General features: G+C 43.0%; 3 long non-coding RNA genes across 4 annotated transcripts in view; 2 read left to right on the top strand and 1 right to left on the bottom strand.

Moving 5' to 3' along the window:
* Positions 1–23,647, top strand: part of LOC310750810 — a 226,068-nt gene that overhangs the window by 142,855 nt on the left and 59,566 nt on the right. The gene's annotated exons all lie outside the window — the stretch shown is intronic.
* On the top strand, positions 10,001–12,535 carry LOC310750813. Its single transcript, XR_014542301.1, has 3 exons — positions 10,001–10,112; positions 10,878–11,039; positions 12,276–12,535. It is a non-coding gene; the product is annotated as an uncharacterized lncRNA (long non-coding RNA).
* On the bottom strand, positions 13,206–15,220 carry LOC310750841. 2 transcript variants are annotated; one of them, XR_014542330.1, is made up of 2 exons: positions 15,063–15,220; positions 13,206–13,440 (listed from the first exon to the last, which is right to left on the bottom strand). It is a non-coding gene; the product is annotated as an uncharacterized lncRNA (long non-coding RNA). The 2 variants fall into 2 exon arrangements; XR_014542331.1 differs by lacking the exon at positions 15,063–15,220 and adding an exon at positions 13,614–13,677.

Below are 23,647 nucleotides of genomic sequence, written 5' to 3'. Positions count from 1 at the left end.
AACACAATGAAGGAAACAAAGTACTGCAAAGTAGCCTGGGCTAGTTCTTATGGAATTGATGGCTTGTGAGAACTGTATAAAGGCGTGTGCACCAACCACTTCAGCTATGAAAGCCTGAGTGGAGTGGTGGTGCAATCTGTAACTCACCACCCACCTGGAATGAATCATAGAATCATAGAATCATAGAGTTGGAAGAGACCACAAGGGCCATCGAGTCCAACCCCCTGCCAAGCAGGAAACACCATCAGAGCACTCCTGACATATGGTTGTCAAGCCTCTGCTTAAAGACCTCCAAAGAAGGAGACTCCACCACACTCCTTGGCAGCAAATTCCACTGTCGAACAGCTCTTACTGTCAGGAAGTTCTTCCTAATGTTTAGGTGGAATCTTCTTTCTTGTAGTTTGGATCCATTGCTCCGTGTCCGCTTCTCTGGAGCAGCAGAAAACAACCTTTCTCCCTCCTCTATGTGACATCCTTTTATATATTTGAGCATGGCTATCATATCACCCCTTAACCTCCTCTTCTCCAGGCTAAACATGCCCAGCTCCCTTAGCCGTTCCTCATAAGGCATCGTTTCCAGGCCTTTGACCATTTTGGTTGCCCTCCTCTGGACACGTTTCAGTTTGTCAGTGTCCTTTTTGAACTGTGGTGCCCAGAACTGGACACAGTACTCCAGGTGAGGTCTGACCAGAGCAGAATACAGTGGCACTATTACTTCCCTTGATCTAGATGCTATACTCCTATTGATGCAGCCCAGAATTGCATTGGCTTTTTTAGCTGCCGCGTCACACTGTTGGCTCATGTCAAGTTTGTGGTCAACCAAGACTCCTAGATCCTTTTCACATGTACTGCTCTCAAGCCAGGTGTCACCCATCTTGTATTTGTGCCTCTCATTTTTTTTGCCCAAGTGCAATACTTTACATTTCTCCCTGTTAAAATTCATCTTGTTTGTTTTGGCCCAGTTCTCTAATCTGTCAAGGTCATTTTGAAGTGTGATCCTGTCCTCTGGGGTGTTAGCCACCCCTCCCAGTTTGGTGTCATCTGCAAATTTGATCAGGATGCCCTTGAGTCCATCATCCAAGTTGTTGATAAAGATGTTGAATAAGACCGGGCCCAAAACAGAACCCTGTGGCACCCCACTAGTCACTCTTCTCCAGGATGAAGAGGAACCATTGATGAGCACCCTTTGGGTTTGGTCAGTCAGCCTGTTACAAATCCACTGAGTGGTAGCATAGTCAAGACCGCATTTTACCAGCTTCTTTACAAGAATATCATGGGGCACCTTGTCAAATGCCTTGCTGAAATCAAGGTAGGCTACATCCACTGCGTTCCCTTCATCTACCAGGCTTGTAATTCTGTCAAAAAACGAGATCAGGTTAGTCTGACATGACTTATTTTTCAGAAATCCATGCTGACTATTGGTGATCACAGCATTCCTTTCTAGGTGCTCACAGACTGTTTGCTTAATGATCTGCTCCAGAATCTTCCCTGGTATTGATGTCAGACTGACTGGGCGGTAATTATTTGGGTCCTCTCTTTTCCCCTTTTTGAAAATAGGGACAACATTTGCCCTCCTCCAGTCTGCCGGGACTTCGCCTGTTCTCCAGGAATTCTCAAAGATGACTGCCAGTGGTTCTGAGATCACATCTGCCAGTTCTTTTAATACTCTTGGATGCAGTTCATCTGGCCCTGGAGACTTGAATACATCTAGACTAGCCAAGTATTCTTGTACTATCTCCTTAGTTATTCTGGGCTGTGTTTCCTCTGCTGAATCATTTGCTCCAAATTCTTCAGGTCGGGCATTGTTTTCTTTATCGGAGAAGACTGAGGCAAAGAAGGCATCGAGGAGTTCAGCCCTTTCTGTGTCCCCTGTTTGCATTTCACCATCTTCTCCTCTGAGTGACCCCACTGTTTCTTTGTTCTTCCTTTTGCTACGAACATACCCATAAAAGCCTTTTTTGTTGCTTTTAACCTCTCTAGCAAGCCTGAGTTCATTCTGTGCTTTAGCTTTTCTGACTTTGTGTCTACACGTGCTGGCTATTTGTTTGAATTCCTCTTTGGTGGTTCCCCCCTTTTCCATTTTTTGTACACATCCTTTTTTAATCTTAACTCAGTTAAAAGTTCTTTAGATAGCCACCCTGGCTTCTTTAGGTACCTTCCATGTTTCTGTCTCACTGGTATTGCCTGAAGTTGTGCTTTTACTATCTCCCTCTTAACAAACTCCCAGCCATCATGAACTCCCTTTCCTTTTAGTATTACTGTCCATGGGATCTCACCCAGCACTTCCCTAAGTTTTATGAAGTCGGCTTTCTTAAAGTCAAGAAATTGAGTCCTAGTATGCTTGGCTGCTCCTTTCCGCTGTATAGTAAACTTCAGAAGAGCATGATCACTCGCGCCTAATTATCCTTCCACTTCTACCCCACTAACCAGGTCATCAACATTGCTTAGGACCAGATCTAAAATGGCTGTTCCTCTTGTTGCTTCTCCCACTTTCTGGACAATGAAGTTGTCTGCAAGGCCAGTGAGGAATCTGTTTGACCTTATGCTCTTGGCTGAGTTTGACATCCAACAAATATCCGGGTAATTGAAGTCCCCCATTACTACTATCTCCCTTCCTTTTGCATGCTTGGCCATCTGTTCCAGGAAGGTATCATTTATGTCCTCCGTTTGGCTTGGGGATCTATAGCAAACTCCCACAATGAGGTCACTGTTATTCTTCTCTCCCTTAATTTTGACCCAAATGCTCTCACTTTGGCTTTGAGGTTCTAAATCTTGGATCTCTTCACAGGTATACACATCCATGACATATAACGCCACAGTACCAGCTGCACACTTGGAGGAGGGCATTCCTTAATTTATCCCCAAATCTTCTCTGCTTCCTGCTTTGTTCCTAGCGTCTGATCGGCTTCCGAATTCAGGACAGAAAACAATGCTCAGTGGTGTCAATGGATTCAGTTGATGTGCCCAGCCTACATGAAATCACCCAAGGAATAGAGCTTTGATGAACAAGTTGTTACGAAAAAGGAGCAATGCTGCTGAGTGCTCCAGATGGCTGGAAAGCCAAACAGGATGTTGATGTTTTGGGACTGTACCGTGGGAACAAGGGACAGTCTATTATGTGCACTGAGCACCGGATATTAGCTCAGAGTGTCACATGACCCTGTACTGGAAGTACATGGGAGGAGTTATTCTTTCTCTGCTGTTGGTGTTGAGAGAGTGCAGACATGTTTTCTCTGTACTGCTGGAAAGACAGAAATAAAGGCATGTAAATACATTTCTGTCTGTCTCTCTCCCCTCCCTGGGAATGGCAGGGGAGGAGGGATGGTTGTGTTCTTCTCACGTTTGAGGAGGATCGCCGGGATCTCGCCTTGTCTTGCCGGGAGTCGCTGACGGGGGAGATCAACAAGGAATCCAAGCCGGGCACCCGGAGAGTGGCCAATTCCTCTGAATGAAGGCTTGATTCCGACACAAGTAAGAAGATATGGGGTGTGGAGAATCTCTCCCCAACACTTATTAAATAATAGTGCAGTTGAGAGAATGGGGTAGCAGAGAGCACCATTTCCCCATTTTTCCCTTATATTTCATGTAGATTGTGCTGTGTACCAGAAACCTTAACTGACTGCTTCAGTAGGGCAGCTAGGATTAGACCTTGAGGCAGAAGCCCATACCCTTCAAAATTTCTGCAGGTTGTCCTATTCCATAATCATAATCATAATAATTTTATTATTTATACCCCACCCATCTGGCTGGGCTGCCCCAACCATTCTGGGCAGGTTCCAACATATATAAAACTATAATAAAACATTTAGCATTTTTTTAAAAAAAACCTTCTCTATACAGGGTTGGCTTTAGATGTCTCCTAAAGGTTGTATAGTTACTTATCTCCTTGGCTCAGGGATCGCAAAACTCCATACCCTCCAACATTTCTCAGTGAAAATAGGGACATCCTAAGGACAAAGCGAGGAACATGGGTGGCGCTGTGGGTTAAACCACAGAGCCTAGGAATTGCCAATCAGAAGGTCGGCCAATAAAGGGAGATGAGTGCCGCAACCCCAGAGTCGGTCACGACTGCACCTAATGGTCAGGGGTCCCTTTACCTTTACCTTTAAGGATAAAGCAGGAGATCCTGGGATCAGAACTGGGATGGCTTCTGTAAATCCAGGACTGTTCCTGGAAAATAGGACATTTGGAGTGTCTGGAAGCCCAGAGAGTGGCAGATAATGGGGGCAGCAGCAAACAAGCCTCCCATCATCTGCTGTCCTCCTGGCACTGTTCACTAGAGCATCCTTCCTTTCTTCTTATTTTAAAAAGCACTGTATTGTCGGAAGATGACCTGGTAGGCATGGACATAATTGCAGATGCTCATTTTCTTATGTTTACATACATATATATATATATATATATATATATGTATAGGCCAGGAGAAGCGAACCCCGTTTTATTCCTGTGCTCGTGCTGGTGCTATAATTTAACTGAGTTGAAATTATGAAACTGCAGATGCTCAAAGTATTGTACTAAAAAAAACCAACCTCAGATTAGCCTGTGGTTTTGGGGTTTTTTGCACTAATGTTTTAGGAATGTAGAAGAGGTTGTAAAGCTGAAATAGCAGGCATTGGACAGGGGGAGGAGGAGAGAAATGTTGATTGCGTGGCGATTCCCGCCCCCTCCCACAGATGGAATAAATAAAGACACAGGACACCAGAATTTAGGTTAATGGGCGAAAAATGGCCACAACTTTATTGATTACAGGTAAGAGCGGTATTGGCTTTAGGCCTTGCCCCTATCAGACTAACCGGTATAAAACTGGGAATTTATTTCGTCTGACAAAGTAAAGAAAAGAGGAGTGGTGATTTATGCCAAGGAGAGCCTGACACCAAAATTTTTATTTAAGGATGAACAAGGAAGAATTTTGGCAATTGAAATTCAAACCCAAGGAGAAAAAATATTGATATTAGGAATTTATGCCCCAAATGACGGGAAATTAGAATTTTTCAAGAAGCTGCATGAGACGCTGCTGGACTATCTGGATTATGCTAACATCATAATGATGGGAGATATGAATGGAGTGGTGTCTACACATATGGATAAGTCTTACAACCAGAACTTAACATCAGACGGCAGACTGCCTAAAACTTTTTTCGAATTGACTGACAATCTGGATTTGATCGACATATGGAGGACAAAGAACCCCCTAGGTAAAGAAGGAACTTTTTTCTCTGAGGCCCACCTGTCCTGGTCAAGGATCGACCAAATCTGGACTTCCAGGGGGCTGGCACCTAAGACTAAAAAGGTGGAAATCTGCCCAAAAACATGCTCCGACCACAACGCCTTGAAAATAGAACTTAGATTAACTCAACCCGGTTCCTTCAGATGGAGAATGAATGACACACTACTAAGAGATCAAGAGATTGTGAAAAAGGCCCAAAAAACATTAAAGGATTATTTTGAGATAAATCTGAATACTACAGTTGAAAAAAGAACGATTTGGGATGCAAGCAAAGCTGTTATGAGAGGGTTTCTGATACAACAGAATATAATTAAGAAAAAACTCTGGAAAGGAAAGAAGGACAAAATACTGGAGAAAATACACCAAGGAGAGAAAAAACTGAGAACCAAACCAAAGTCCAAGGAGGTGCTGAGAGAAATTAAATTCCACCAAGCAGAATACTCAAAATTGATCAATCAGGAGATTGAATGGAAAATAAAACAGATGAAGCAAAGATCCTTTGAATCAGCAAATAAATGTGGAAAGCTGCTAGCTTGGCAGCTGAAAAAAAGACAAAAGCGAAATACGATAACAAATCTAGAGATTGATGGAAGGATAGTACAGAAACCAGAAGAAATTAGGAAGTGTTTCCACAGATACTTCAAAGAACTGTATGCACAGGGGCCCCAGAAAGAATCAGAGATAGATCAATTTTTAAAGATAAATGGACTATCAAAAATAACTCAAGATAAAAGATCAATCTTGAACTCTACAATAACCTCACAGGAAATTGAAGGTGCCATTCAGAACATGCAACTAGGCAAATCTCCAGGCCCGGATGGGCTTACCTCCAAATATTATAAGGTTCTGAAGGACTATTTGATACAACCTTTGTTGGAGGTATGCAACCAGATCATGGATGGGAAGAGGGCACCAGAAACGTGGAAAGAAGCCTTCATCACATTGATACCTAAGTCAGAATCTGAAAAGACTCAGCTTAAAAACTACCGTCCTATCTCACTCCTAAATGTGGATTACAAAATATTTGCAGACATTTTGGCAAATAGACTTAAAAAAGTTTTAAATGAAGTAATTCATAAAGACCAAGCAGGCTTTCTCCCTGGTAGACATTTATATGAGAACACTAGAAACATCATTGACATTTTAGAACTTTTGCAGACTAACAGGAACACAAGGGCGGTGTTAATTTTTATTGATGCGGAGAAAGCTTTTGACAACATATCTTGGATGTTTATGAAGAAGAACTTGGAAGGGATGGGAGTAGGACGGGGGTTTGAGAATGGATTACATGCAATCTATTCAGAACAAAAAGCTAAATTAATAGTGAACAATGTGGTGACGGAGGAATTTAAAATTGAAAAAGGGACACGACAAGGGTGCCCTCTATCCCCTCTGTTATTTATTTCAGTCCTGGAGGTGCTACTGAATATGATCAGAGAGGACCGGTTGGTACAAGGGATAGAGGTCGGAGTGAAACAATATAAACTGAAAGCTTTTGCAGATGACCTAGTTTTGACACTGCAGGAGCCAGAATCCAGTACAAAAAAAGTTCTTGAACTTATATCTGAATTTGGTCGGGTGGCGGGATTTAGGTTGAATAAACAAAAAACTAAGGTTCTGACCAAAAATTTAACAATTACAGAAATAGAGGGGTTTCAGAGAGAAACAGAGCTGAATGTGGTTAAAAAAGTGAAATACCTTGGGATCTATTTGTCCTCCAAAAATTTGAATTTATTTAAGGATAATTATGAGAAATGTTGGTTGGAAGTTAAAAAGGATTTAGAAATTTGGTCAAGATTGAAACTTTCCTTGTTGGGAAGAATCGCAGCTATAAAAATGAATGTGTTGCCGAAAATGTTATTTTTGTTTCAAACCTTACAGATCGTGGACAGAGTGGATTGCTTTGGAAAATGGCAGAAGGATATATCTAGATTTATCTGGCAGGGCAAAAAGCCCCGAATAAAGTTCAAAATATTAACAGATTCAAAAGAAAGAGGGGGGTTTGCCCTGCCGGACCTGAGGTTGTACTATGAAGCTGCAGCCTTCTGCTGGTTGAAAGATTGGTTCTTGTTGGAAAACACTGATGTCCTAGATCTGGAAGGTTTTAATAATGCTTTTGGTTGGCACGCATACTTATGGTACGACAAGGTTAAAGCACATAAATTGTTTAAAAGCCACATTGTCAGAAAAGCAATTTTTGCAGTCTGGATGAAATATAAAGACTTACTAGAGAGTAAAACTCCGAGGTGGTTATCACCAGTGGAGGCCAAGGCCCGAAAAAGACCCAATATGGAGGCCTACTGGCCGAAATATTGGGAACTAACTGAAAAAATTGGAGACAATTGGAAGTTGCAGAGCCAGGATAAACTAAAAAATAAGGTGCGAGATTGGCTACATTATGCTCAAATTCAAGAGGTTTTCAAAATGGATAAAAAAGTTGGTTTCCAGGTGGAAAAGTCGAAACTAGAGACAGAATTGTTAGAACCAAAGACAAAGCTGTTATCTAGAATGTATAACTTGCTGCTTATGTGGAATTTACAGGATGAGACAGTTAAATCTGCTATGATTAAATGGGCACACGATGTTGGACACAACATTATGTTTGAAGACTGGGAAAGGTTATGGAACACCGGAATGAAATTCACGGCAAGTACTGCCTTGAAGGAAAACATTATGAAAATGATATACCGGTGGTACATGACCCCAGTCAAGTTAGCTAAGATACATCACCTGTCTGACAATAAATGTTGGAAGTGTAAGGAAGCAGAGGGGACTTTCTTTCACCTCTGGTGGACATGCCCAAAGGTTAAGGCTTTCTGGGAAATGATTTATAATGAGTTGAAAAAGGTATTTAGGTATACCTTTCCCAAGAAACCAGAGGCCTTCCTGTTGGGCATGGTGGACCAGAAAGTGTTAAAGAAGGACAGAGCTTTGTTTATGTATGCTAGTACAGCAGCAAGAATACTCATTGCAAAGAACTGGAAGACACAAGATTTACCCACGCTGGAGGAATGGCAGACGCAGTTGATGGACTACATGGAGATAGCTGAACTGACCGGCAGAATCCGAGATTTGGATGTAGAAACAATTGAGGCGGACTGGAAAAAGTTTAAAGACTACCTGCAAAAGTATTATAAACTGTATGAATCTTAAGATTGTGCATGATTTGGAAAGGATACGCTTTAGCAATCATGATTAAGTAAATAGTAAATCAAGTGATAAAAGAGAAAAGGAGATAATATGAATTGAACATGTTACGTTTATTTTAAAGGTATAAAAATTGTGATATAATATATTGAATTTAGATACATAACATGTAAAAGTTACAATAAGGTAGGACATAAGGTAATAAATTGCTGACAAGGTTAATATAAAGAACGCAGAATCGGAAGGGGTGGGGAAGTCCAAGTTGGGATTTATTTTTGTTTTGATTTTTATTGGTTTGTTATAAAAAAAAAAAAAAAAAAAAATGGTTTCTTGTAAACTCCTCATTTGCTTGCAATGTACAAAATTTGGAAAGAAACGCAATAAAAAATACTATTAAAAAAAAAAAAATAAAACTGGGAAGGGTTAAGCACCAACAGGGGGAGCCCCCGAGATGCACATCCCTAGGCGCTCCCCGAGGGGTTACCGCTCAGGAGCGTGCTTTAGGCCTAGCCTCCATAGGTTTTGGACGAGGCAACGCCCCCCGGAGTCCTTTAACGAACTACCCTTCAACATTTGGGGGAGGTGATGGCAGTCCTCCCCCCCAACTCATTTGCATAATAATACCCCTGCCAATGCCTAATCACCACATGAGCCAGGCTCGCCGCCAATACCCTCAGGCCTGTAACCAATCCCTGATCCCCTGGAAAATGTCAGCATCGGAGAGATGCACGCCATCCCCGCAGTAGAGGGCCTCCTTGCTAAACTGGATGCCTGGGTGCTCAATGACCCGCCCACCCATCGCTGTTAAAGAAGGATAGAACTTTCTTTATGTACGCCGCAACAGCAGCAAGAATACTCATTGCAAAGTATTGGAAGACACAAGATCTACCCACCCTGGAAGAATGGCAGATGAAGGTGATGGACTATATGGAATTGGCGGAAATCACTGGCAGAATCCGAGACCAGGGAGAAGAGTTGGTGGAAGAAGATTGGAAGAAATTCAAAGACTACTTACAGAAACATTGTAAAATTAATGAATGTTAAAATGATGTCGGAATGAAATGAAGCGGTTTTAGTAATAAGGTTAAAAAGGAATATGTAAAAATGGATTGATAACAGATGAAAATATAATGTTATAATATGTTAAGATAAAGAATTAAGATAAAAACAAAGAGGGAAAGGATTTGCTGAATTAACCATTTGAACTGGAATACAAAAAAGGGAGGTGTGAGGAAGTCATGGAAACAAGTAAATGAAAGGCAAGACATAGAAAGAGGGATTTATTTTTAATTGTTTTTATTTTTTCTGTATTTTGTATTTTTTGTTCTCTTTTCTTTTTTACCTTTTTTCACTACTTTTGTAACCTTTTTTGAAATCTTAATAAATATCATTTATAAAAAAATAAAAAAAAAATAGATTCGGATAGGAGGCCCGCAACTCCCCCAGTTCGTTGAAGATATGCCACATTAAGTCCACCCCCTTTCTGTAAGCTAGGTCGTTCTCGCCCAGTTGGATAACCGCCGCCTCCGGTGGGCCTTCAACGGCAATTCTTTTTGTTACTGCTGGGAAGAACTCCTCCCAACGCATTCCACGATGCGCAATCCAGGAAACTTCAACATTGTTTGGGAGCTGCAGATCGCCGCCCCAGCCCCTGGTGACTGCACGCAATCTCGCCCAGTGGACAATGCAGTGGCCGATGATCCACAGACGCACCACCCCGACACCTGAAAATAAAAGAGTAAGAGAGCCGGGTCAGGGGGCTGATGGGGAGGGAACATTAGCATGGTTTCCGGATGTATCCCCTGTAAGCGTTCGACTTCCACCGTCCCATATCCATTATCCTCTCCGCCAGTAAACCCATGTGCACGGCAGTGGTTGCAGCCCCGATGCGGAAAGAATGTGCGGCGTACTCCTCAGATGGGAGCCCCATGGCAGCGATTGCCTTGCTCATAACCCTCGTGAACTGGTGCTTTGACAGGCGAGAGCTATCCGTGTGTATGAAGAAAGGGCCACTGGCTTTTGGTCTTAAGCACAGGAACTTTCTTGCGTCCTTTAGTGGGCAAGGGCCAGTACCAATATGGGCCAAACATCATGCTGCTCTCTGCCACTCCGGTGAGTACCACCTGCAAGGTATCTTGGCTAGTGCAGTGACGCAACACCATATTCTTGAGGATGCCAGAAGTCAACACTAACCATGAACAAAGCTCATATGTCCACACCCTGAACCATGGCTGATTTGAGCTTAGTTGGCAAAGATTGCTGAAGAGAGAGATCAGACTATTCAAGGGTAGGTTTACTCCAAATCTGAGTCTTCCCAGAATTTTGCTTCCCTGGGAACATAGTATAAAGGTTAAATAGTGACTCACAGAACAACCAGAGTATCACTGGTCTACTATGGTCTTGGGCAGAGTGCTAGAATGCCAGCATCTTTCTGAGGATTCCATGTCATGAAATTCAACTATCCAAAAATGCATTGGAATTAATTGCCTTGTTTAACTTATAGAGTCATCTATTTGAATGGATCTACTCTGAGTGAACCGTCATTGGTTACAACCCCACATGTCTTCATCTTGAGCCACCACAGATTTAAGCCACCAAGCCATGGAGCTCCTTTGAAGATCCAGATTTGATCAAGCACACGTAATTGCTCACTGGGCAAATTCAGGTTGTTGCTTGGGCCTCCAGCTGTTATAGAAATATCAATATGAGTTGGTACATTTGTCGCTTGGGGAAAATCAAATTCCATGTCCCTTGGACCTTAAGGAGGGGGGCAACCCTAGGTAGAGAGGCGGGTTAAAGAACTGGAAAGAGATAGGGGGAGGTAAAGCCATGATACACAAAAGATGTGCTCGTTTCTCTCTGGTCGGGGACAGAGGGTGGCGCTTGGGGGGGGGAATTGTCGTCGCACCACTCCTTGGTGTGTGGAGTGCCTCAGGGTGCGATACTCTCCCCGATGCTTTTTAACATCTTTATGCCCCCCCTCGCCCAGACACACTGATCAGATGTTTGGAAGCTGTGGCTGGATGGTTACGTGGGAGCCGGTTGAAGTTAAATCCTTCGAAGACAGAGGTCCTCTGGCTGGGACGGGACGATATGGGATTGAGGGGGCAAGTCCCATCTCTTGCGGGGGTGCAATTAGTGCCAGCACCGTCCGTTATGAGTTTGGGTGTAATCTTCGATACCTCCCTCTCCATGGAGGTGCAGATTGCAGCTATAACAAAGGTGGCATTTTTTCATCTCCGCCAAGCTAAGCAGTTGGCTCCTTACCTCTCTCGCCCTGACCTAGCTACTGTGATCCTCGCTGCGAGATCACATTCACCCGGTGCTATACCAGCTGCACTGGCTCCCGGTGGAGTACAGGATCAGGTTTAAGGTGCTGCTTTTAACCTTCAAAGCCCTATACAGCCTAGGACCCTCGTACCTACGGGACCGCCTCTCCTGGTATGCCCCACAGAGGAACTTACAATATTCAAATAAAAACATCTTGAAGGTCCCAGGCCACAGAGAGGTTAGGCTGGCCTCAATTAGAGCCAGGGCTTTTTCGGCTGTGGCTCCAACCTGGTGGAACGCTCTGTCACAACAGACAAGGGCCCTGCAGGACTTGACATCTTTCCACAGGGCCTGCAAGACAGAGCTGTTCCACCAGGCCTTTGGTCAGGGCACAGCCTGACCCTCTCCTTTGGCAATCTTTACAGAACTTTAGTTTATGGTTGCCATCAATTTTGATTTTAATTAATTTTTATAATGTTTTTAGAATGTTGCACTATTTTAGTGTTGTTAGCCGCCCTGAGCCTGGCTTCGGCTGAGGAGGGCGGGATATAAATAAAATTTATCATTATTATCATCATCATCATCATCATCATCATCATCATTATTATTATTATATCTGTATCCAACGCAGAGATGCCCAGCAGCTCAGGCCAGGGTGCGAAAAGGCCCACAATGAGAGACAGGAGGATGAAGGGACCACACTGCATGGCGACTCTTCGATAAGAATGTCCCGTGCCAGGGGAAGGGATGCTATATCATGTTCTTCAAGGAAATGGAGCCCATCAATTGGGCATGAAAAAATGAATTACCAATCTCTAGGGACACTCTGGATCTACTCTGATGATTCCAATGTAATTTCCTGTTCTCATTAAAGTATTCTTCCACATCAAATAGGGACACATTGGAACTCTCAAATGTTTCAGTTCCGTGATATGATGTTGATAGAAACCTGATCTTTGGTCATGCAACGTTTATGGCCTTCTTCCGGTTTTTTCTTTTCTTTCAACTGCATATAGCAAGGCCTGATAACAGATCATAAGAGTACTAACGGTCGACAGCAGTGTTCGCCAACTTGGTGCCCTGCAGATGTATTGAACTACAACTCCCACCAGCCCCTGCCAGTTCAGATTGGTGAAGCTTGGTCCACAGACTCTCAATGTCAATACAAACATGAAGTTCATGCAATATGTTATACACACATACCTCATGGCGGGGGGATAGATTTGGAACCATTTATTCCATTTTTAATTCAGCCAGAGAAAAAGAACAGTCTTGGCTTGGCTGGAAAAGATTGTAATTTAATCTCTGGGTGGCCACATGAGCATGTCTGGAAGTAAGCTGTTCCGAAGCCAGCATCTCCCCAAGAATTCCAAGTGCTGACACTGAGAATGTCCAGCAGGCATTATGTCCTCATTCTTTGTCACCACCAAGCCCTTTCCACAAAGAATGAGGACATGGAGTTGCTTAAGGGCTCTCAAAATTATTTCTCAGTGTGGGCTCTCCTAACCACTCTCGGCACCCTTAAGCTCCCCACAAAGAAATAGTAAGCCATAGAAGACACTTAACAGCATTAATGTGGATTTAATAGCAGATGAATTAATGTGGACAAAACCCCATACTCAAGAACCAGAATACAGAGGATGCTGAACTACTGTTGCACTTATTCAGAATATTCAGCTGAGGTGAATGGAAGGACATCTGTCGATTGGCAGGACATCTGGAATTTAGCTGTTGTCTTCTTTCACATGAGCAGGGGGCATTTTTGAGGATGCCAAAATATTACTCGTCTTTCACTACTGTGGAAGAAAGAGAGAATCTTTGTGGTGGATCAAATGATACAAAGAAGAAGAAGAAGAAATAGAAGAAGAAGAAGAAGAAGAATATCCCCCCATCCCCCTTCCTTTCCCAGAGAGCCCAGGGGAGCCCACAGCAAAGGTACAGCATTAAGAAGAAGGTAAAAGCACAGTACACAGTATATCTCAGGAGCGACTCAAGGTGATAAGAGGTGAGCAGACCTTCCTTCAGAAACAGATGCCATGGTGCATTTTCCTTTCAAGGGATGATATCGTCAAGCATTGTGAGTTTTATGGGTGCAGAACTTTCTTGAATGTTCTCAAATACAAGCTTGCAGCAGTTGTTTATCTCGTGAGTCTGTGGGGCTCATGGTTAATGCTCAGAGGCAGATGATATATTTCCTGCCTACAGAGCAGTTCTGTGTCTCTTTCTATGCTTTCTGTTATACTGTCTGTTTCTTTGCTTCTGTAACTGGATGAGGTCTTAGGAGCTGAAGTTTTGGGACTTTACTGGGGATCCAGTAAGATCCTGTATGCTTTTAAACCTCAGTAAACTATAACTGAAGAATTCTGCTGCCTTAGTGTGTGTTTTTCCTTTGGAACTCTGCACGGGAGTTGCAGTTCATGCAATTGCAACTCTGTTGCTATCTGCCCATGCCCTGGAGTTGCGCTAAAGAGCCATGGAGACAGGGAGTGACTAAATTTTGCACCAGCCCTGTCAGATATTTTCTACCTGAAGAAAGAATCCCTTCAGGAGTCTGGCCATGGCTGCCTGAGAGTAGGCTCAGTACTTTAGATTTCTCAGTTTGAAAAACTGGAAAGATACTTATGTTGCAGCACATCATAAAATATATGATATTATTTGCAGCTATACTGAAGTTGATGTTACTGTATTCTATATGGTTTATCTTCTACTGGAGAAGACTGGTCAGTCAAAAAGCAACTGAGAACAGACACTGAGTTTGGCTGTTATTGAGTACAGTGGTACCTCAGGTTACATACGCTTCAGGTTACAGTTGCTTCAGGTTACAGACTACACTAACCCAGAAATAGTACCTCGGGTTAAGAACTTTGCTTCAGGATGAGATCAGAAATCTTGCTTTGGCGGCGTGGCAGCCGAGGGAGGCCCCATTAGCTAAAGTGGTGCTTCAGGTTAAGAACAGTTTCAGGTTAAGAACGGACCTCCGGAACGAATTAAGTACTTAACCCAAGGTACCACTGTAATGGTACACATTATTTTATTTTAATTGATTTTTATCTTCTCAGACATTCTGTTTGTCATTGTGCTAAGATACCTTGAGGAAAGTAAGCCAAAGGCTTTTTGACCATAAATCTTGTTCAGTGGTCTCAAATAAAATTTGCAATAAGTAAAATGTACCAAAAATCATTTCAAACAATGCTTTTTGTTCAGTTGTGTTTAGGTTTTAAGGGGAGAGGATGCTGCCTTTCTGGGTTTGTATGGAGGGGTTTGGAGAGAGAGATAATAATATTGTACTTGGAGGCCTTTCATGTTTTCAAGAAAAGGGGACATGCACCCATCAGAGTTTCTCAAATTTTGAAATGTGCCCATTTGCCCCAAAATGTTCACAGTTCCATCCCTAAATTAGCAAGTTATTTGTTCTTACCAAAGCGTCCACATTCCTGATAGCAAGAAGCATACTTCAAAAAGTTATTTGCATTCGGTTCACATCCACCAAAAATGAACTGCTCACACTTCATGGTTTCAGTATTGAAGAAAAAACGTGGAATACTACCTCTGCAGCTTCCTATACTTACAGGGAGTTTGCATATATCAGGTAGAGTATCTGGTGGGTAAAAGAAAACAAAGGCAAGTCTCATATTAACATTATATCGAAGCCTGAAACACAGAAAGCAACGACATTGACCATGTGAGTCCTGAAGATAGCCCTCCTAAGTATACAATGAGGAACTTCTGAATGAGGATCTAATAGTTATGGTAACAGACCAGCAGCCCAGTTGAAACTTCGGTGCTTGTTGTGATTTCTCCGTAACCCTTTAAATGGATTTAGCATAATTACAACCATAGTAAATTTGAGTGGAAATCTCTTGGGGCTTGGGGCTACAGAGCTAACTCAGACCACTGAGATACATGGTAAGAGAAAGGTTTGACAGACCATCACCCTGAAATCCTACAAACCTATAGGAACATTCCAACTCAGATGGAAAGTATGAGCTTGCCACAACTTTAGACTCAACAAATCCCAAATTCTCTTCCAGTGCTATAATTCAGTGGTTCAGCATTTGGCTGAGTGAAGAATGTTAGGGCTGTGTCCACTTCTGAAAGCCAAATATTAAGAATGAGATTGACAAACTGGAGAGTCACCGAGGAAAATAGAGGGACCAGGATTATAAAGGGATATAGTTTGTTCTGAGGAGAAAGTTTAACAAGAATAGATAGTCTGGAGCTACTCTGTCTAGATGAAAGTTACTTCAAATGGAGAGTATGAGGTTGCTTCAACTTTGGGCTAGATGACCACCATCACCACCCCACAAAAACAAAAAACTTCTCTTCCGGTGCTATAATTTGGTTATTCAGCATCTGGCTGAATGAAGGAGGATAGGGTTGTGTCCAGTTCCAGCTGAGAGTTACTTTCCTCTTCTCAATAGTTTAGCATTGTGTGTCAGCTGGGAAACTGAAATCCAAGACTTCTGGAAGAAGCCAAGTTGTCTACCCAGTGACCAAAAACCAAAAACAAAATAAAACCACAGATCCTGTATTGAGAAGAGCAGGATTCCATAAAAGCTCTGATCCAGTCCTTTGAACAGGCTGAGACAGATAACTGAAGGGAGCAGCAGAGCCAAGGATAAGTTGATTCCAAATCTGAGAGTTTCCCAAAGAGACCCACATTGTGCCTCTTAGGAGTCATTGTACCAAAACCAATATGGGCCAAACATCATGCTGCTCTCTGCCACTCTCGTGAATACATCCTGCAAGGTATCTTGGCTGATGCAGTGACACAGCACGATATTCCTGAGGATGCCAGAAGTCAACACTAACCATGAACAAAGCTCAAATGTCCACACCCTGAACCATGGCTGATTTGAGCTTAGTTGGCAAAGATTGCTGAAGAGAGAGATCAGACTATTCAAGGGTAGGTTTACTCCAAATCTGAGCATTCCCAGAATTTTGCTTCCCTGGGAACATAGTATAAAGTTTAAAAGAGTGACTCACAGAACAACCAGAGTATCACTGGTCTACTATGGTCTTGGGCAGAGTGCTAGAATGCCAGCATCTTTCTGAGGATTCCATGTCATGAAATTCAACTATCCAAAAATGCATTGGAATTAATTGTCTTGTTTAACTTATAGAGTCATCTCTTTGAATGGATCTACTCTGAGTGAACCGTCGTTGGTTACAACCCCACATGTCTTCATCTTGAGCCACCACAGATTTAAGTCACCAAGCCATGGAGAAGCCATGGAGCTCCTTTGAAGATCCAGATTTGATCAAGCTGATGTAATTGCTCACTGGGCAAATTCAGGTTGTTGCTTGGGCCTCCAACTGTTATAGAAATATCAATATAAGTGGGCACATTTGTTGCTTGGGAAAAATCAAGTTCCATGTCCCTTGGACCTTAAGGAGGGGGGCAACCCTAAATAGAGAGGCGGGTTAAAGAACTGGACTTTGCTGATAGCATTCATTTTCATTCGGAAATTTATTTGCATTCGCTTGACATCCACCATAAATGAACTGCTGACACTGCATGGTTCTTATACTAAAGAAAAAATGTGGCATATTTGCTTTGCACATTCCTTCTTTCTTAGGGAGTTTGCATATATCAGGTAGACCATCTGGTGGGTAAAAGCAAAGAAAGGCAAGCCTCATATAAACATTATATCAAAGTCTGAAACACAGAAAGCAATGACATTGACAAGTGACTCCACCTCACAAATAAAAACAGTAATTAACTCACATTTCTACCAGATCTAAATTTATACAAATATGTTTTCACAAACCTTCTCTTTGAGATTCCCTAAATCTCTGGACTTCCCTCCATACCCTCTTCTGGTTCCTTATATTAACTAAGTTCTTCTGCATATCCATTCTTAAACCTTTTCAATTATTATTTCCCTTAATTTTATCTAATTTTCTGCTAGTTGCAACCATTTACTTAAATGCTTTACTTATAGGCATCAACCTGTTTACAGTATTTTTGCACATAAATAATAAATGATTCCCACTCTTTTTTAAACTTCTCATTGTCATAGTCTCTGAGCTTTGCCGTTAATTTTGCCATTTCTGCATAGTCCATTAGCTTGATTTGCCATTCTTCTTTCAATGCTATCTTTTCGTCCTTCTATCTTTGGGCTAACAATATTTGGGCAGCTGTTGTAGCATACAAAAATATTTTCTTATCTTCTTTGGGGAGTTCAGTTCCTATCAGTCCTAGTAAAAAAAGCTTCAGGTTTTTTAACAAAAGTTAGTTTAAACATTTTCTTCAGTTCATTATAGATCATTACCCAGAAGCTTTTAATAACCTTACATCCCCACCACTGGGCTGTATCCAGTTCTAGCTGAGAGTCACTTTCCTGTTCTCAATAATTTAGCATTGGGTGTCAGCTGGGAAACTGAAATCCAAGACTTCTGGAAGAAGCCAAGTTGTCTATCTATGAACCAAAAATCACACAAAACAATATGGGCCAAACAACATGCCGCTCTCTGCCACTCTGGTGAGTACCACCTGCAAGGTATCTTGGCTGGCGTAGTGAAACAACACATATTCCTGAGGATGCCAGAAGTCAACACTAACCATGAACAAGACTCCTATGTCCACACCCTGAGCCCTGAGCTTAGTTGGCAAAGATTGCTGAAGAGAGAGATCAGACTATTCAAGGGTAGGTGTACTCCAAATCTGATACAGTGGTACTTCGGGTTCCATACACTTCAGGTTACATATGCTTCAGGTTACAGACTCTGCTAACCCAGAAATAGTACCCCGGGTTAAGAACTTTGCTTCAGGATGAGAACAGAAATCGTGCTCCGGTGGTGTGGCAGCAGCAGGAGGCCCCATTAGCAAAAGTGGTGCTTCAGGTTAAGAACAGTTTCAGGTTAAGAACGGACCTCTGGAACGAATTAAGTACTTAACCCGAGGTACCACTGTAGTTCCCAGAATGTTGCTTCCCCGGGAACATAGTGTAAACTTTAAAGAGTGACTCACAGAACAACCAGAGTATCACTGATCTACTGTGGCCTTGGACAGGGTGCTAGAATGCCAGCAACTTCTGAGAATTCCAGGTGCTGACACTGATCCCAAACAAGGACCACAGCTGGTATACAACGCTGTCATACTTGGCATAGAGGCATTGAAATGAATTGTTGTGTTTAACTTAGAGTCATCTATTTGAATGGATCTACTCTGAGTAGAAATTTGTTGGATACAACTCCACAGCTCTTCATTTTGAGCCACCATGGAGAATCCATTGAGCTCCTTTCAAGGTCACATGTTCACTCACTGGGCAAAGTCAGCCCAGGGAATCTTTGTAGGCACACAAGCTCCTCAAACTCCCATAGCATGATCAATATAATTGGGTCCATGTGTTGCCTACAAGAAAGAAAGCCCCACATCACTTGGGCCTTATGGAAGGGGGCAACCCAATGTAGAGAGGCAGATTAAAGAATTGGAGAGAAATAGGGCAAGGTACAGCCATCATACACATAAGATTTAGAAGTTGTAAGAGGAGAGAGAGCTCATACCTGTATCTGACGCAGAGATGCCCAGCAGCTCAGGCCAGGGTGCGAAAAGGCCCACGATGAGAGACAGGAGGATGAAGGGACCACACTGCATTGTGACTCTTCAATGGGACTGTCCAGTACCAAGGGAAGGGACACTATATTGTGTTCTTTAAGGAAATGGAAGCAGTCATCTGGGCATGAAAAAGCAATATCTAGGGACAATCTGGATCTACTCTATTAATTACAAGGAAATTTTCTGTTCTCAATAAAGTATTCTTCTACCTCAGCTCAGGACATGTTGGAGCTATGAATTATAGCCACAGAAGACTGAAACAGCCTGGAAGGATTTCAGATCCGTGACATGGTATTGATATAAACCTGTTCTTTTGTCATGCAGCGCCCATGCCCTTCTGTTCCTCTCTGGTGTGGGTGCTGTGGAGTAATGGGTAGATTAGTCAGGACAGGATAAGACAGGAAAAGAAATATAAATATCCAGCAACTCTTATTATGACCATCATATAAGTGCCTGGTAGAGTTTGGTTTATTCTCACCACGTCTCATATTTGGCTAAGCCAGTGGTTTTCAACCAGTGTGCCATGGCACCTTGGGGCGCCTTGAATGATAGTCAGAGTACCCCGGGCAACACTGGACTCTGTCCCTCTTTCCTTCTTTCCCTTCTCTGATGCCCTCTCACGTCTCTGCCTCCCAAAGGCTAACACGGCTGTTCATTGCAGCAGCCCTGGCTACAAACTCCCCAGGCAAATGGTGCCTCTGGAGCTGGCTAAGCTATCAAGTCTGTGAAAAAGTGACATCAGAGTTTATAAGTTAGCAGGAGAATGATAGTTGTTAGGAGATTGCTTAAAGTGTTGGAAGCCCAGAGCTTGGAGCACCATAACACAGGGGCGTGGGGGTGAGCAGTGAATAGAATTAAAGTTTCCTCTTGCTCCTACATGGTGAGCTTGGGCTGGGAAGGGTACGACAGGGTTCAGTTTTGGGGGAACACTGTGAAAGGAAGAGCGGAATTTTACTGAGGAATGGTATAAAAGTCAGTGTTATAGAAAAAACCTGCCCCTTTCCCCTTATTGGGTATCCAAGAGCCCGTATAGAGTCCTTAAGTGGGTTACCTATCCGTAGGAGAAAACAACAGAGGCCAGCCAGAGAATACTGAGAAGCAAAGCAGCTAGTAAGCCTGATCTTTATTAAACTGTTGCAACAGGGTCCTCACTCACCATACGCAGGAGAGAGCAGGAACCCAGAACAATGGTGCACAAGCCCATATATAGAATTTTGAAATTGCCCACCCTGTAGACTAGGCTTCCTCAACTTCGGCCCTCCAGATGTTTTGAGACTACAATTCCCGTCATCCCCAACCACTGACCCTGCTAGCTAGGGATCATGGGAGTTGTAGGGCAAAAACATCTGGAGCGCCGAGCATGAGGAAGCCAGCTTTAGACCAAGACCACCCCCAAAACATCATACATACATTACAGAAGGAGGTGGTCTACAGCAGAAATCCTGTTTGCCAGGATATCTGTTAATGGTCACTGATTGCTTTACCTGGGCAACCTGGCCATTCTTTTGTGATAGTAAATACTTCAGTTTCTGAGTCCCAGGTCCCAGGCTCACCCTGTTCATACACAAATACACCCTTAAGACAGGATTTGTAAGCAAAAAGACAAAGGGGAGGCTTTCTCCATTTCCTCCCTTCTTGCAGAGAAATATATTGAGGTCAATTTGGGAGAGTCAAAATGACTTCAGGATTGCTCTCCTGTACTATTTCAGACATTAAAGTATTCTTCCACATCAAATAGGGACACATTGGAACTCTCAAATGTTTCAGTTCCGCGATATGATGTTGATACAAACCTGATCTTGGTCATGCAAAGTTTATGGCCTTCTTCCGGTTTTTTCTTTTCTTTCCTTGCATATAGCAAGGCCTGATAACAGATCATAAGAGTGCTTACGGTCGACAGCAGTGTTCGCCAACTTGGTGCCCTGCAGATGTATTAAACTACAACTCCCACCAGCCCCTGCCAGCTCAGATTGGTGAAGGTTGGTCCACAGACTCTCAATGTCAATGCAAACATGAAGTTCATACAATATCTTTGTATACCAACATCCCACACAACGATGGTTTACAAGCTATAAGGAACACCATTTCAGATAAAACCACAGCGGACTTTGCCACCAAACTCTGCCAATTTGTCCTTACCCACAACAACTTCAAATTCGGTGATGACCTGTTCCTTCAGATCAGCGGCACAGCAATGGGCACCCACATGGCCCCACAGTATGCCAACATCTTCATGGCAGATTTAGAACAACGTTTCCTAAACTCCTACCCACTCAAACCTCTCTTGTACCTGCGATACATTGACAATATTTTTATCATCTGGACACATGGTCAACAGACCCTGGACACCTTCCACCAGAAATTCAATGATTTTCACCCCACAATCAACCTAACAATGAATCAATCTATGCAAGAAATACATTTTTTGGACACTACTATAAAAATACAGGATGGGCACATAGACACCACCTTATACCGTAAACCAACTGACCGACAAACATATCTACATGCCTCTAGCTACCATCCCAAACATACCAAACAGTCCATTGTATATAGCCAGGCACTACGTTACAGCCGTATCTGTTCCAATTCTACAGACAGAGACTCTCACCTAAGAGATCTACAGCAAACCTTTTTAGAACTAAAATACCCAGCAGATGAAGTTAGACAACAGATCAACAGAGCCAGACTGATACCCAGAGAGAACTTGCTGCAAGACAGACCCAAAAAAGAAAATAACAGAACACCTCTAGTCATCACATACAGCTCCCAAGTTAAAACAGTACAACGCATCATCAGAGATCTACAACCTCTCCTGGACAATGACAGTTCTCTTTCTCAAGCTCTGGGAGGAAGACCTTTCATTGCCTACAGACAGCCACCCAATCTTAAACAACTCCTAACCCACAATAATACTACAACCAGACGTAACACGGACACTGGCACCAGAGCCTGCAATAAACCCAGATGCCAACTTTGCTGCCACATACACCCGGACAACACCATTACTGGCCCCAACAACATCACACATACCATCTCGGGACTATTTAATTGCTCATCGTCTAACATTGTATATGCCATCAAATGCCAACAGTGTCCCTCAGCTCTCTATATTGGACAAACAGGCCAAACCTTACGCCAAAGAATAAACGGACATAAATCGGACATCAAGAATCACAAGACAGAGAAACCAGTAGGAGAACACTTCAATCTCCCAGGACATTCTATACAAGATCTCAAAGTAGCTGTTTTACTACAAAGGAATTTCAGAAATAGACTGGAAAGAGAAGCTGCTGAATTGCAACTCATTACCAAACTTAAAACCATGGAGAGACCTGGTCTGAACAAAGACATTGGATTCTTATCTCATTATACATGACAAAGCCATTTTTCACCTTCTCACCCCTTGCTTTTTCCTGTAAGACCTATTGCAGTCGTTAAGAGTCGTCAACAGGTTAAGAACAGTTTCAGGTTAAGTACGGACCTCCGGAACGAATTAAGTACTTAACCCAAGGTACCACTGTAAGCTGTTCTGATGCCAGCATCTCCCCAAGAATTCCAAGTGCTGACACTGAAAATGTCCAGCAGGCATTATGTCCTCATTCTTTGTCACCACCAAGCCCTTTCCACAAAGAATCCTGGGACATGGAGTTGCTTAAGGGCTCTCAAAATTATTTCTCAGTGTGGGCTCTCCTAACCACTCTCGGCACCCTTAAAAAACTAGGGTTCCTGGTACTCTTTGGGGGAAGCCAGGACTGGCAACATGGTACAAGTCTGTTTTAGATGTCTAGTGTGGGTGTGACCACAGACTCCTAATGGGGAGGGGTGTAACGTGTGAATGCTTGCTGTCCAACTGTGTTGCTCCCCCTGTGCTTTTTATCCACACATTCCAGGTGGGTGGTGAGTTACAGACTGCACCACCACTCCATTCTGGCTTTCATAGCTGAAGTGGTTGGTGCACACGCCTTTATACAGTTCTCACAAGCCATCGATTCCATAAGAACTAGCCCAGGCTACTTTGCAGTACTTTGTTTCCTTCATTGTGTTCACACTAGATGTCAGCACTCAAGTTGTGTTAGTCACCTATCCCTTCCTGCAAACTGTAAGCAGTAGAAAGGGTTATGCTGTTCTTAAAGCTGAATTAAAATCCCTCCCAGGGCACTTCCAGATGAAGACAAATGCCCTTTGGGAGGGTGGTTCCCATGACCAGGAGATACGCTAGGCAGCTCTGGAGGGTTCGAACAGGTGTCCTTTGCATCTAGGATTTCCTTTTGACAGCTCTGCCTGATTGGCCAGCTATGGCTGCTCCTGGACAGGGAAAGTCTCGCCGCATGTTTGTAACCCTGAGGCTGAATTACAGCAATGTGATCTATGTGGGGCTGTCCTTCGGCCTCATGTCAAAGCTCCAGTTGGTGCAAAAGGGTGACAGAATTGTTAAAAGG

This window comes from Podarcis filfolensis, assembly GCF_964270895.1.
Source record: "Podarcis filfolensis genome assembly, chromosome: 15".
In the NCBI taxonomy this organism is placed as follows: Eukaryota; Metazoa; Chordata; class Lepidosauria; order Squamata; family Lacertidae; genus Podarcis; species Podarcis filfolensis.
The sequence above is the reverse complement of the archived record's forward strand: the minus strand, read 5'-3'. Positions and strand labels throughout refer to the sequence as shown.